General features: G+C 36.8%; 1 pseudogene; it reads right to left on the bottom strand.

Moving 5' to 3' along the window:
• Positions 1 to 9696: 9696 nt before the first annotated feature.
• LOC137648128 (neurofilament heavy polypeptide-like) overlaps positions 9697 to 16945 on the bottom strand; it is a 152549-nt pseudogene continuing 145300 nt past the window's right edge.

The following is a 16945-nucleotide window of genomic DNA, read 5'->3' as shown; positions in this document are numbered from 1 at the left end:
TATTAGAATTAAAACCATTTGAGCTAAGAAAGAATGAACGAAACGCTAGAATCGGTTTACTCTTACTGCAACGTGAAACCGTGAAATACTCTCTCTCTATCGTAACGATAGAGCGCAAGTTGAACGTTCTGAACGTCAACAACTGCGGAGACTAAACAAAACATTAGTTCAACTTTGAAAACAGTACGAGACTATCAAAGAAATTCTTTCAAAAACATTAAAATTAAAATAGCATAAATTCTTAACAGGAAAAACGATATGACGGGCTCAATGTTAATTAACTTCGGTTCCAAGTAAGGACCGCCTACTATTAGGAAAGGTCGCATATAAACAAACATTAAAATTAATTTTTATAAGTTTATAATAAATGGAAAGTTAATCGAAGAGGCCTATAAATGGCGGAGAGATATAAAATAAATCTATAACTTTGTTAAGCAAAATTACCAAAAACCTAAACACACTTCCGTTTAAGGGAAGGGTGGGTCATAAAAAGTGAAAGAGAGTCTATACTCTCTTCGACACCAACACTTCCGTCTAAGGGAAGGGTCGGCCATTTAAAAGTGAAAGAGAGTCCATACTCTCTTCGTCACCAAAATAAAATCTATCCAAAACGAGTTCAAGTTTTGAAATGAAGATAAAACCCCTGCATAGCGAAAGCTCAAAACTGGAATAGTGTACTTCACCAAAAAGTTGTGAAAACAAATCCAGTTAGGGACGGCGTATTAGTAGGTCTTGCCGGAGGCACGACAAAGGAAAAATTGAGTTCTTGTTGACAAGAAGTACTTGAGTACCTACTCACAGATGGCGCTGTTGTGTACACCCCCACCTGTATAGCGATCGCTGGCGTATCCCGACCGTAGATTTCTGTCGGGCAACAGAGTTGACAGCTACATGATCATCGGGTAAGATTAATATTGAAAAATCTATTTTAATTGTTGTTACTGTTCTTAAATATTTTATCTTAATTGTTAATTAATTCTCTTATTTCCTTGTTTCCTTTCCTCACTGGGCAATTTTGCCTTTTAGAGCCCTTGGGCTTATAGCATCTTGCTTTTCCAACTAGGGTTGTAGCTTAGCAAGTAATAATAATAATGGGAAGAATCACTGCTTTGAGAATTCTCGAGCAGGATCCTTCTCTCCCAAGGCAACAAACTGTTGCCTGGTTGTTTATGAAAATCTTGATATGAGAGTTACTTCTTGGATTGAGTGTCTTTAATGACAAGAAAACTTCTATCAGTTTCAACACATTCATTTGAAATGCAGCAAATTACGGGGGAAATTTCCCGAAATCACAACTCGACCTGAACGCATTTGTATGATGGATCATGGATATCAGGGGACGGAGACCACTGTAATCAGCATGGATTGGGTCTTTGGTATGGTACATGGCCTGAGAATTATTTTGATGCAGCAACTGGGTTACTGGGCTCAGTTGTACGAAACACTTTCCGAGCTGCTCCTCTCCACATCCAATTGAGGTCCATCAACCTGTTCTTTAAAACTGGTTCCACTATCAAGGCAAACTGAAGAAGACCCAAGACCTCCAGTAGCCATGTGGAGGAGAAGAGACTCTGAAGAAAGAAAATGATCTTGCGTATAATTTTTTGCAGATACTTTAGGGAGGCTTAGAGTGAATTTTTGCATATTCCTTCTTGGAACTAGTCTCAATTTTGAAAAGTTGATCAGGAAACTTAGTTCCTGAAGAATTTGCAAGACTTGATTTGTTTACTCAAGGCATAATTTTTCCATCTCTGCCCAAACAAGCCAATGTTCCAAATAGGCATTATCCTAAACTCCCTGCAACCGAAGGAGTTTTATCACAGACTTTACTAGTTTTGTAATGACTCTTGGGGCAATATTGAGGATGAAAGGTATCAGTTTGAATCAGTATAAGCCCCTCCCAAAGTGAAACCCTAGATAAGGTTGAACAGGGAGGTGCCATACTTCAGGTCCAACACCCTTGGTGTAGTAATTGGTGGATATGCAAGATTGTCATTATCTTGAATATTTTGCACACCTGAAATGTTTGTTGAGATGAAAACCATCATTCTTCAGAACACTGAGAGGTCTATCCTGGAATTATAGAAACTTACTGATATTAGGAGTCAAGTTCCAGGGTTTTGGCCTGATATAAATTAGTGCCGTGGGGCCGGTCTAGAATTCCATGATCAACCCAAGCCTGACTATAGACTATCTACACTGAAAAAAAGTCCAACATTCTTGAAAATGATGGACATGAACCCCAACCTGAAGATATTCATTGATGAGGTCCTTAGCCTGTTCAAAATTGACCACCACTCTACTTTTGCCTCCAGTTGCTCTTTCTTCCTTTGAAAAAATACCGGAGGTGGCAGGATTTGGGACTATACCTCAGCAGGATGATGTTGCTGCCTATGTTCTTTCAGAGAAAACTTGAGTGTAGACTGAGATTTGGAATGAGTGTGGTGCTGTTCTCTTTGTTGGTTGCCTCTGAGACTGCTACGGACTCTTACTACAGGCCGAATCCTTGAAACTGAAGTTTATTTCTTTTTTTTTTCTTTTTCTTTTAGATAAGGATGAAATCCTTTTCTCACTTCTCTGGAAGTAGAATGTTAACTGCGCATACATTGGCCTTAGTTTTATCCACAAAGGCTTGAGGGAGAAGGGACTTACAAAGAGGTGCAATATAAAGGAACTCTTCTACTTCAACATTCTCCAGATTGCAATCAGGAAACACATATTGCCATACCTCAAATTTTTCTTTGAGAAAGTTCAGTAAAGCCTTGTAAATAGGGTTACACAACAACTTTACCATTGCTGCAGCCCCCCACTTCAGGAAAGGACATAACAGACACTTGATTGAACAAAGTCTGGTGGGCCTTAGTTTCTGCTCTCCTGAGATAATCTAGGAAGCAAGGAAACCATCCCACAAATGAATGGTATTTACCCGAGACTCCTATTTCTTAAAGAGAAAGACTTCACGAAAACCTGTTATGTTAATCTTTCAACGTCCTTGGGATCAACCCCTAAAAGAAGGGCTACATTCCTTGAGTAGGGTGAGGTCTCCTTTCAGCAGCATGTCACTCACTAATTCTAATCCTATCTTGACCATTTTGGGAAAAACAAGTGCTTTTATGGCCTCAGACTGTCATTTTGTCCACCAAAGCATCAAGCAAACTGTGATCTAAAAGGTATCTACTAGCCTCTGAGACTGTCTCTGCCAAGCTGTTAAATCCAGACTTGTATTTCATAAGGATAACCTACCTCTATAAGGGTGAGCTGGAACATGTCAAAAAAGGATGTTTTATTGATCCTTCAATGCGATTGAGGAAATGTAGCAATATTTTCCTATGCAACATAATTGAAAGGTGGATAGAAGACTCTGCAACAGAAAGTGTTCAGTTCAAACCAAAAGCCACATCCTGTGCCCAATTGCCAAGGGTTTCCTACTTGGTCCCCCTCAACACCCATAGAAGAAGCCACTTCCGACTACCTTGCTGTCTTCAAACCGATAAAACTAAGGTCAGGAGTTACCACCCACACTATAGCTTTTTCATGAACCCAAGAACATGAAGGTCCAGTTGCCATATGGCCGAGGAAGGAGTGGACAATGTGCGAGAACTCCCTTTAAAAGTAAATTGGAAGTTTTGACAGGATGGATGGAAGGGAGACCAAGAATGTATTTTTAACATGGTGAGAAAGAAGTGGTCAACTGGAAGAGCTTTAGTGATCAGGAAGCGCAGGACTGAGTACATAAAAGAGGTGATTGGTACACTGAGTATTGGGGGGTCAATGTAATGTTATCAATTCTGTGTAGAGTATGAAGCTACAGATGTTGGGAAAGTTTTCTCTGCCTCTGCTTGAGTATACTCTTGATTTAGCATCAGAATTCAATATTTTTTGTACATTACTTTCTACAGTAAACTTTAATTAAATGAAATATCTTAGGTACTGCATACAAACACAAACATCAAATATATACTGTGTCTATATATATATATATATATATATATATATATATATATATATATATATATATATATATATATATATATATATATAAAACACAGTATACACGTACACCATATGTATATACATATATACAGTACACACACTTAATTTTCTATGTACATTTGTACCATATAATTTTGTATGTATAGATAGTAAATAATTACTAAATGAAGGTAATGCAAATATCAGAATCATTAATTGAAGTGTTAGACTACAGGATTTTCAGCTGCTATCATATACTTACTTAAATAAAGCGATGAGCTACGAGTTACATGTTACATTTGTGGATTCTCAAGCAGACTAACCTAAATACTCGAAAGGGGAAAAACTGGAGCAATACTTCATAGAGCTTAGCATTGTAGACCTAAGGGAACCGGTGATATGCATAAGGCAAAGAAAAATATAGTTGAGTGCATGCAAAAAGTTAGTAGAGTTCCTTAAACACATTGATTTTGTGTACTGTATTCAGTATTTTACTCAAAATATAAATCTGCAAAATTTAATGCAATGCACAGTACTGTATATACAAACAGTATTTTATTCCATTTGATACCATGATAGTCTTCTGTTAATGAATATCTGCTGTCAACGAGCCCTGGGCCGGGATCTATTAATACTGATATATATATATATATATATATATATATATATATATATATATATATATATATATATATATATATATATATATATATATATATATATATAGAATTACAGTATGTAAAACTATGATAAGATGGTCCAAGTTTTGTGATGGAAAGATATGTCCCTGCAACCTGCCATCGTGTCCCTCTCTTATGTTGCCTTAATTTTTCTTGGTATGGGTACAATACTTTAAAAAATAAATTAAAAATGTCACTTGTAGTGTCTTCTGATTGGTGACTAAAATACATTACTATCTTTAAACATGCATCTGTTTGATATAGCAGTGAATAATTCTCTGATCTGTTCTCTGAAATGTTTTTCTTTTTTAAATGTACTTTAACCAATGAGATATTTATACCATTTAGTAGCACTTCCTTACCTTAAATTAGATGTAAGACTTATTAAGTACCTAGGCTAAATATTTGGTATAATACTCAAGCATTGAATAAGCATTAAATCCATGGTCATATTTTGGAAACCAAAATATCAGAATAAAGTGTATCACAACTTCACAAGTCTATTTATAATAAACCCATAAGTCTGTAGGTTTCTGAAAGACTTGCTGGGTCACACAGAGAAAGATGACTAATGATCATTGTGTTATGTAACAGAATTTCCATAAATACTGATAAGAACCAACAGTGGTAAAAATCCTCGTTACTTTCATCTACATATTCAATCCTATTTTATGCATATTTTATAAGGAGTGGGTTAAAGGATACCATGTGTAAACTAAAATTTTTAAAAAAGTAATTGGTATTTTTCCTAGTTATACAATCCAGAGTCCTTTAATAGAGAGATTGTATCAGCAAGAGCTGGATACGGCCGTTAGAATGGTTTAACGAGGAATTAAAAGACCTGTGGAGGGAGCAGGCAAGAAGCCCCAGTTCTCCACCAGACGGATTGGCCTACCTTTTGACTTTCTGGCCGAGGACTGATAGGTGTGGTTGAGGAGGAAGTTAGATTAAAATACTCACGTTTATATGGCTAGTAATAATACAAATTACAGTACAGTGGAATCTCTACATACGAATGTCCTAACATACAAATTTTCCAACATCCGAAGTAAAATTCGACCAAATTTCTGTCTCGACACTCAAAGTGTTGCTCCAACATACGAAGTAAACAATACGCGTACGCCTGGAATTTTCTCGAAAGCATCAACCGTGGTTTGTTGTTGACGCCACTAGACGGCAGCACATCGGAGGGACGCCAATCGAGCGTCACCTTGATCAGTCCTCTCATCTTGTGCGCATCGTGTGGTTGTTCTCTATTCGCTCAGTTATTAAGTGTTTATCTTCCTTTTATGGGTCCTAAAAAGCTGTTTCAGTTCAGGAAGTAGTAGTAGTGGTGAGAAAAGGAAGAAGTCAATGCTTTCATTAGAACTAAAGCAAGAAATAATAGAAAAGCATGAGCGAGGTGTACGTGTTAGCGATCTGGCTAAACAATATGGCCGGAATATGTCTACGATCTCGACGATCATAAAACAGAAGGCTGCCATTAAAGCAGTGAAACCTTTGAAGGGGATCACGATTATTTCCAAACGTCGTAGCCCTACCCTTGAAGAGATGGAATGCCTTTTGTTAATATGGATCAAGGACAAGGAGATTGTTGGCGATACGATCACTGAAACAATCATTTGTGAGAAGGCCAGCGCTATCTACAGTGACTTGAAGGCGGCGGGCTCTGGGGTGATGAGGGGGAGAGTTCAGCCGATCCTATGACGGAGGAATTCAAGGCGTCTCGAGGTTGGTTCGAGAAATTTAGGAAACGGACCGGGATTCATTCAGTTGTTCGGCATGGAGAAACTTCGAGTTTGGACACCAAGGGTGCTAAAGACTTTGTCAAAAAGTTCAAAAACATCGTGGCAGAGGAAGGCTACGTAGGGCAGCAGGTGTTCAACTGTGATGAAACCGGTCCGTTTTGGAAAAAGATGCCTAGTCGAACGTACATTACCGCCGAAGAGAAGAAAATGCCTGGACATGAGCCAATGAAGGATCGTTTGACTCTTGCGCTTTGTGCCAACTCCAGCGGGGACGGCAAAATTAAGCCTTTATTAGTTTACCATTCTGAAAACCCTAGAGCATTTAAAGCACATAGAATTAATAAAGACCTGCTACATGTTCTATGGCGTTCTAATTCTAAGGCTTGGGTTACTAGGCCTATCCTTGTGGAATGGGTAAACGTAGTTTTTGGCCCTGCTGTCAAGAAGTACCTTCAGGAGAGGAATTTGCCTTTGAAGTGCTTGCTTTGTTTGGACAATGCACCCACTCACCCCCCCCCCCCCGGACTCGAAGATGATATCATCGATGAATACAAATTCATCAAAGTGTTGTATCTTACACCGAATACCACCCCTATCCTCCAGCCCATGGACCAGCAAGTCATCTCTAATTTTAAGAAGCTGTACACCAAGCACTTGTTTAAGCAGTGCTTTAACGTCACGCAAAGCACCAACTTAACTTTGCGTGAATTTTGGAGGAGCCACTTTAATATTGTGCACTGTTTAAAGATCATAGATCAGGCTTGGGAGGGAGTAACTCGTCGGACCCTGAATTCAGCTTGGAAGAAGCTTTGGCCTGATGCTGTTGCCCCCAGAGATTTCGAAGGTTTTGGCCCCGAGAATCAACCTGTGCTTGCCGCCGAGGAAGACGTCGAAGAGATTGTATCCCTTGGCAAGTCCATGGGTCTGGAGGTGGATGAAGATGACATGACCGAACTCGTCGATGAGCATCATGAAGAGCTCACCACCAAGGAACTCAAGGAGCTGCAAGCCATGCAGCATGATGAGTTCCAAGCGCAGTTGAGTGAGTCGGATATTGGCATATCATCAACACGTGGTTGATTTCATTGACAAGCATCACCTACAGAAACTTCAGGTTTGCCGTATTGTTGCGCAGTTCGATGATGTTTGCTTAACTCATTTCACTCGATAGTTTCTTTAAAAAATCTCTAAAACGGTCTAGTGATCATGATGAAAAGAAAGAAAGTGAAGCAAAGAAAAGGAAGACTGAATCGAGTGAAAGTGATGAAAATTAAAAATAAGAAAAGAAAAAAATATAAAATTATAAAAATGAAAAAAAAAAATAAGCTAAGTTAAGTTAAAGTTCATGTAGTGTAAGTTAGTGTAAATTATCGTACAAAGTCGCCGTCCCTACCTCCTCGCTGATCTTCCATCTCCTCCTGCGTAGCAGTCCCTACTGCTGCGCTGGCCTGTCGCTAAGGAAAAGTGTTATATAAAAACCCCTTTTTTATTTATTATTTCTTTATTATTATTTTTTTTTAGATAATTATCATACTGTATTGTATTAATGTTATGTGTAGCCATTTATTAAGGAGTTATTATGGGTTTTTAGGCTGAGGAATGAATTAAACAAATTACCGTGTATTCTTATGGGAATATTTGCTCCAACATACGATCGTTTTAACATACGAAGCAGTTTCTGGAACGAATTAAGATCGTATGTAGAGGTATCACTGTACTTTAAAAATTTGCGATTTGTTCCTATGTGAAATATAAACAAATTTGTGATTTGTTCCTATGCAAAATATATCCAATTACTTTGTATTTGTTCTTACGAGAAATATAAACCAATTTGTGATTTGTTCCTACGCAAAATATAAACAATTAATTTGTATTTGTTCCTACGAGAAATATAAAGCAATTTGTGATTCGTTTCTGCGTGACATATAAATGATTGTCCTTAAAAGGGAGACTCTGCTTGGTGGGTTGTTAGTCCCCCTAAATCTGAACTGGATAGTTTTTTTTCTTCCCTGGATGTGTCAAATCATCTGCCCTCATACTGGAGCAAAAGCGGCAACTCTAGCAACCTCCTACCTATCTTTCATAGGGATAAGACTGATAGGTCCTGTACATGGTGAAATGTACTTGGCCAAATGAAGAAATTCTAACCCTGAAAGGGGAAATCTGCTCAGAATATATATCTGTATTATGATCAATGGGATGGTATAAATTCCACCATCCTTCCCCTTGTAGGGAGACCACTAAGGTAGCGACAGTATGGAATTAAGCAAAGGAAGCTTCATTGTGGTGAATAATGGGGAAGGGTGGGCTGTGGCACCCCAGCAGTAACAACCAAACTCGGCTGAATCCCTTGTCAGTCCGGGAGTAACGAAGAGAAATAAAATCCCCCTTTGTTCTTTCTTTCCTTTTTTTTTATGTTGGCTACCTCCCAAAATTGGGGTAAGTGTCATGATTGATAGATAGATTTCTTAGGATTAAAGATTGGAGCTCAGAAGCATAATTTATCAGTATCAAGTCAGATTTAGCAAGTAATATTTCAACTGCTTTGTCCCCTCTCTGAAGGAGAAGAGCCAGTCATTCCAGATGGACATCTACATGTTACCATAAACAAAATGTTTCCTAACAAATGGGTGCAGGATTAGCTAACAACTACTTGAGCAACCACCACAGGACTAAGTTCAAAAGTGTCAAAGAACTTGTGGGTACAGTATAATCTCATAAGTAAAAGCATGTGAAGGTGTTTGACACTAACCCTGTTAAACGATTCTAATGACCGTATCCAGTTCGTGCTAAAACAACCTCCCTATTAAAGGACAATAGTTTGTATTTCGTGGAAGAACAAACACCAGATTATAGTATAGAATACTATTTTAGCTAATTTTCCTGTAAATAGATATACATTTAACAAACTACATGATAATGAAATGAAAAAAAAAATAAAGTGCTTATAAGATATCACACGAGATAGGAAGTGTTATGCATAACAATATCAAGATGAGTAATGGACGCTATAGTTGTACCAAAATTAAAAAGAAAGAAAATAATTTAAAATATTTCTAGACAAAACAATAAATAGTATATACAGAACCTTAGTAGCAGATAATTCAATAGAGAGAGATTAGCAAAAGCTAAGCTGACATACATAATCAAATGACATATTTTTCTAATGTTACCAGCCCTTTGAGAACCGTGGTTATCAGTAAAACAAAATTTCTACTGACTGTAAATTAGCAATATTTTCCTTTGAAAGCTCACTGTAAATTTAGTTTTCATGCTAGGATACTGATACTCGTGTATATTCGTAAGTGAATAGTTGTACTTTATTTAGAGATTAAAAAAATCAAAACAACAAAGTGAAAATAAAATAAAAACTGTTTGAAGCTGGCTATAAACAGAAATGCCTTTATCATAAAAAAATATTCATAAAAAATCAGACAAGCAAGGCAGCTTGGTTAAGGTTGCCCTTTAAATTTTAAGTATTGGAACCCAAGTTATTTTATTCACTGGTATGGAAGGGGACGGTATATCATCCGATATCTGTTAAAACCAGTTCCTTACAGGACTCGCTCTTCTGCATTAGTAATTCATAATGATAATTCCGAAGAGAATCTAAACATACTGATGATGTCTAACAATCCTGGTGATGATTGAAGATCTGCCACAGAAAATCGGTTTCTTAGGAATTGTGCAATATAGTCTAAACATGAAGGCATTACTTTCATAAAGGGAATTTAAGTATCAACCACTATACATGATAAAATATTAGACTGGCTGGCCACCATGGAGTCAGCAAGAAACAAGGACTCTTAAAGGAACCCATTTTTACAGTAGCTTGAAAATCACAGGAAATGAAACAGATTGCTGATACTCCATTGGCTCTCTACTGGTGCTATCATTTGTTACTACTGCCAACGAGTCTAAAAAAGTGTAAAAAAAGTCCATTCATAGCTCTACCTTGTGAACAGCTTCTTTTGATAAGGTAGAAAGCACACAATCTGCTAAAATAAGGAAGTGCTTAGTGATCCTTCTCCTTGACTGTGCTACTCTTAATTTGAAAAAAAGGGGTGGAACACATTCTGCATCCTTTGATATGACATGAATAGTTCATTTAAAAAAAAATTCACTTTCAAGAGGTTCACACCATAGGAGGTTACTGCCTATAGTGTACTTTGCATGACATAGTGCAGGACAAAACACAAGTTCTTAGCAACCGGCTCCAATATATATCTTCATTTAAAATCAATTCCTGATCCAAAGTAATCTGGCGGGTCTCCCAAGTATGGACTTCAAAATTAATGGTTCGTCATAATATTTTGTTTTATGCAAATTTCATTGTGACAATTTTGGTCTCCATATATTTCTGAACTAAAATACTTAACCAAATCACATTGCAATAAAAAAATGGTTACAGGAATAAATTCAGAAAGCAAAAATTAAAACCAACTTATATGTAGAAAACATCTACAAAACATAATTTTTAAAAGAATTATCTTTTGTTATACAGTAAACTGTTTAGTTCTGAATTTGAATGAATGAAAATCCTATCCAGATGAAAAAAATCAGATGTGAATGGTATATTACTCATGCTTCAATGGTTTTGAAAATATATGATAAAAGAAATATTCTATGTAATATCTAACCATATAAACCTGTCCTCAATACAACTCGGGAATCATTTTATTCATCCACCTAAAAAGATTGAAACCATAATTGCCGTCTAAGAAGTAAATATTAAAATGCAACATCACTTGAACTGGAAATTTAATAACCGTAAGGGGTGTCACCTGCATAACGCCTTGAAAAGTCCTTGTCATTAGGACAGGATTCTTTGCTAAGTTCCCTTAGCCCCATCAGCCTAGTTTTCATCCTTATCCACTGTGCCCTCTTGCCCATTTCCACCTAGCTCACCAACTAACATAAGTTTTCTTGCCCTAAATTTGACTTCACATTTAAGAACAAATCCTTCTAACCAATGTAGCTCAATGAGACTACACACAAGCTTTAGAGGGTTGTTTAGAACACTATGTAACAATCGTGACAGGCTACACACAAGCATTAGAGGGTTGGATAGAACTATATAACAATCATAACAGAAATTTGATTAAACTGATGAAAATAAAAATTCTTCAAAATACACTAGTATATTTCAGAAGACCTTGGTATTCTTCAAAGAAACCTGCAATCTGTTGCATTATCAAATGATAATTCCTTAAGGCATACTTCCTTTCGTAAATAATTAATTGATATTTCTTATTTAAGTTGTACTATAGGAGCAAATTGTTTCCTTACCTAAGCATATATTTTACATTACTGTACAGTAAATTTTTCAACATAAAGCAGTGTAATTATATTGAATACTATTTTCTAGTAACTTTAAGCAATTATACTTGCTAAAAATATTGCTATTCACTCAAAGAATTAATAATTCAGTTGCTGATTATAAAAAGATAAGTCCTTAGAAATACATTTAAATTTCCTAATTTTTTCCAAAGTAATTTAAATTTATCTTAAAAATTCAAAACAATTTTACATTAGAAAATTAGCAATGGTTCTGCGTATCCCAAAAGAACACCCATTCAGTCCAGTCATAATTTTCCTCTGATTACTAATGTGCCCAATCTAATAAAAAATGAATAAAAATAAAACAATCTTAGTCACCACAAACCATCATATATTCATTACCTTAAACTTTTCTCTGAGAGTAAGAAATTCTTTAATCTGAAAATGTTTCTCTCCTTATTTCCTAGTTTGACAGCTTTTCTACAGTTTTAGGTTTTTTATATCTATGATTATGAAATGTTTGTGAGCCTTTAATTACGTACAGCATTTATATACAATGAAAGTGATGTAGATGAACGAGGTACTAAAGGTGCAGAGAGTACAATAAAAATTCTCAGAAACCTAGCCAGAAACTGCATTACCATAGCCTTTACAAGGAATCGGAAACTTGACAGAAAAAAAATATGAGGCTTACAAAAGCATCGAGAAAAAAAATCACAAGACATCAAGAATCCTTTTCTAAAACTGCTCACAGTGAAAAACTAATTGATAAAGTAGCATTATTCAGTGAAATGCTACGATAAAAAGTTTTTCGTACCGACATAGGTGATCATCATCAAAATCAATACCACCCACCTACTGTACACCCATCTTATATGCAATGTACTGTTTTAAGTAATACTCACCTACATATTAAACTACTGCTTGATCTGCACACCCAAGTTCCTCAAAAAAAAAATCTAATTGGACAAAACAAAGGAAAATTATATGTCCTTATAACAATTGCATTTTGGAGATATAAAAATTATTAATTCTATGATGAAATTTATCCCAGGGTTACACCAAAAATTTCATGAACTTTTACTATAACCACATTTGTACAGCACATTTATTCTTCAACATGAAAAGAGGAATCATTTGACCGGCCAATTGGCTCTCATAAAATATTTTAGTCTATTAGTTAAACAAATTATTTTAGGATCAAAATACACATACAGTAATGTGAACAACTTTTCAATGGAAAGTTTTAAACTTATCTAAAATAAATCACAAAAACGTAATATCAAGTTCATTCGTGTTTATATCATATACTTAATGGTCTGCTGGATCATTATTGTACTGGTAACGATAACAGTAAAAGTTACAATATTCTGTAATGGACAAATGGTGTAACAAACATGTACTTTTGTAGTTAAAGTATCACTTAAACTTTCTGGTCAAACTGTAGCTTATTGATTTCTAATATTCAAATATCATTATCTTTGTAATATAAGCACTAGTCAAGCCCTAAAATTCTCTGGTTGTCCCAGAGCCAGTCTATGTAGAAATTGAGCATATGATCTGTGGGACGTACTTTGCGCCACTCATTGACGCAAAAAATTCTGTAAGAGTCATTTCCATACTTGCCTATTCCATGTAGTTCTTTTGGATACAACCAGTCTTTAGTTTGGTATTCATCTGGAAAAAAAAACATGGATAAATTAGTTGTTAAAGGAAGTTAATTAACCTACTTACCGTAAGTACTGTACAATATATAATTTACATAATCTTATCCACCATCATCATCTCCTACGTCCATTGACGCAAAGGCCCTCCATTCGTTACTCTATTTAAAAAGGTTAAGAACATATGATTGTACTAATTCAAAATATTAGCTATCTTGGTTAAGGAGTGCAACTGAGCCCCATAAAAACAATATTATTTTGGAGTTACTTCAAACTCTATCTGTAGTACTATTATATTTCTAGACAAATTTCTTTCATTTAAAAGCCATTTGAAATATAATTTTATAAAAAAAATGACACACACATAAAATTCTATCAGCATTTGAATTTCTTATGCATACTCTTATTTATCTATAAATAGGTATCTTACTTTTAAAGGTCACTGTTTTTCTTAAGTATTTTTTTTTCTTTTTGCTAATAATAAAAGTGAATAATATAGGCTATTAAATTCCTTATCTTTCTATGTTTGAATAATATAAATCAATAATTAATAAACGGTAGAATAATTTTTTCTAAAAAAAAAAAGGGCTTCAAAGATATTTTGTCGATTGATTGCATTGATTGATTATATATAAGTATGGACTTTAAGCAGTAATTCTACTTAAAAAAGGGATTTTGACGAAGGAAAACTCTATTTCTGGGCGAGGGACCTGTGTCGCCCAGTGAAATGCTCCTTAAAACACCATTTCAAAGGTATAAATACTGCTAAATATACTAGAGAAAAAAGTTGCATCGAATACTAGGAATATATCCAGCTCGCTCACCCCTAAAGGGTGTCAGTATTAAAAATGGGGCGAGTGATACCACTACCAGAGATCCCTCTCCAATTAGACCTCTCCCTCCTCAAAATCCCCCGTTACTACGAAGTGTCGTTCACTACAGCTACTGCCCCCCCCACCACTACCTATCCTTCTCCCATCATTCCTATTAGCACCCCAAGCTTGGGCCAGCCTAGGGTGAGGAAAAAGGAGGGAGGGTTCACTGGGCGACACAGGTCCCTCGCCCAGAAATAGATTTTTCCTTCGTCAAAATCCCTTTTCTGGGCTCAACCTGTGTTGCTCCGTGAAATAGTAACAGAGAATTGGTCCCATAAGCTTGGAAATACACAAAAAGTTAATGAACTGAATTAAAAATAGAGTAATTCAATTAAGCGTTTACTAAAATCTTTGATATACCAATCTCTTAATTACACCCCAAATCAAGGTTAAGGTAGGGGGGAAAGGGAAGGCAGGTGCTGCCCAGCTCCTTATTAGGAGACAAGGCACTAAGAGGGAAAATATATACGAAGATAGGACCCTGTTATAATGGTTGTGTTAAATCAGGAGGAACCACTATATCTTTTTAATCTTGGCCATGTGGTACAGATTCCAGCTTGGTTCTTTTAATAAAATACAGAATCTATTGCCTGATTCCTTTCAGGGAAATGGTTCCTCCATCCTTTCTAATAAACAAATGTCCTGAAGGTCTATTTAAATAGTTTCCCAGAGTGATAACTGGGCACAGAGATAGATCCTGTGGAAATGTGACAATCTTCCACGGGGACCATCTATTCTGTGGATCCTCATTCCTTTCTAAGAATTTTCCATCTAGAGAGAATAAAATTCCACCAGAAGAAAGAAATCAATATGATTTGGTTCTCTAGATAATGCTGAGTTCAGATAATCTGGCTCCTGAGGCTAAACTTATAAAAAATAACGTCTTCCTAAGAAGCGCTATATAAGTGCATGAGTCAATATCAGAGACAGAATCTAGATCAAAGACATTATCTAAAACCCATGAAACTGCGTAAGGGCGAGTTACTGGTTTTAGTCTAGTACAGGCTCACGGAACAGACAAAAAATACGAATCTCAAAGATTGAAATTGAACCTGATCTGAAATATTCTCTTTAAAGCAGATTTAACCATAGTAATAGTATTATTGGCTAGACCTCTTTCCAAGAAGGTTCTGAAAAAGGTAACTGCCAGATTCGTAGTCAGCGTCCGAACCTCTGAGTCTTCCAGAAATTGGCTAACTTCCTTACATCAGAATCATTTTCCCGAAGGGTAGAATCTCACATACCTGACACTAGGGACAATGTGTTAAAAGGTCAATCTCATCATCTCTTTGTGCTGCAAAACTCAGATAGTCCATAAAGTGAAAGCACTCTGAATCCGTGAGGAAGCAGACACACTGTGAGATAGTACCATCCGTGCTAACTTGGTTCGGGAATCCGCCGAGATCGGAGTCCTAGTTCCATCAAGATAGGGAACCAGTTGCATTGGCCAATTGAGGGCTACGAGGGCAATCCGACCTTTGAAAGTCCTGAGCATGTCCAGGACTTTCAATAGCATGGTTAAAGGTGGAATTAGGTAAATCCTCCGTCAGTTGTTCCAATCTATGGAGATGCCGTTTGTGACATAGGCCAGAGAGTCCAGGTTGGGGGCCACATGACATTGTGGCTTGTGATTGGATTCCGCGGCAAATAGGTTTCCTTGGGGACCCGGAACCTGTTGGCAGGTCCAGTTAAATGACTTTTTGGCCAAGAACTATTCCGACTCCCGCGGAGGTGTCCTTGGGAGAACATCCTCAACCACATTTCTTACTCCCGCCAGGTGAACAGCTGACAGGTGGCAAAGGTTCCCTGTTGTCATTGAAAAGATAGCTACCATCTCTTAATATACGTGACTTGATTTGGAACCTCCCCTGTTAATGCAGTGGACTATCACTTGGATGTCTAAAATTAGACTGATATGTTGTTTCTGTGATGGGGAAAGACCTATTAAAGTCAAGAACATTTCCTTGACTTCTAAGATATTGATGTTGACGGAGTGCCACTGTCCACAACCCCTGGACCTATTCGTATTGGGAATAGCCCCCTTAAATACTTAGGGAGTCATCTAAATGGACCACCAATGTTGTCGCTGGGAATTGTAAAGGTACTGAGTTTACTAGGTTTTTGACCTTCGTCCGTTGTTGAAGTTTTTTCCCCTAGTGTAGGTGGAACCTGAGAAATTTTGACTCGATATTCCTCGTTCTCTTGGACCACCAAACTCGATTGATATCTTCTAGATTGACTCTCAGTAATGTGTCTGTTACTGAGAGAAACTGGAGTAAACCTAGGACTCTTTCTTGGTTTCTCCGGGTCGTTAGTTTGTCCTTGGGAGATCCTCTTGTGTTTCTTACTACCTCCATCCACTTCTGTGTTGGAATCAACCGCTTGTGTGTGGTCAGGATCCATTAAAGACCTAACCACTGGAAGCACGTTGCTGGAGAAAGACAGGACTTTTTGAAATTTATTTGGAAATCTAAGTATTCCAGAAATTTCATTACTTTGCCCGACGCCTTGTGGCATTCCTTGACGCTGTTAGCCCAGATAAACCAACCATCTAGGTAGGCCACTAACTGTATTCTTTGAGTCCTCATCTCTTGGACTACTGTCTCCTCCAACTTAATGAATAACTTGGTCGCTATGTTGAGTCCGAATGGCATCACCTTGAGGGTGTAAGCCCGTTTGCCTAGCTTGAATCCTAGGATGAAAAAGCCTTGCTATCGGAACATGAA

The sequence above is a fragment of the Palaemon carinicauda genome, chromosome 1, assembly GCF_036898095.1.
Source record: "Palaemon carinicauda isolate YSFRI2023 chromosome 1, ASM3689809v2, whole genome shotgun sequence".
Classification (NCBI taxonomy): Eukaryota; Metazoa; Arthropoda; class Malacostraca; order Decapoda; family Palaemonidae; genus Palaemon; species Palaemon carinicauda.
The sequence above is the reverse complement of the archived record's forward strand: the minus strand, read 5'-3'. Positions and strand labels throughout refer to the sequence as shown.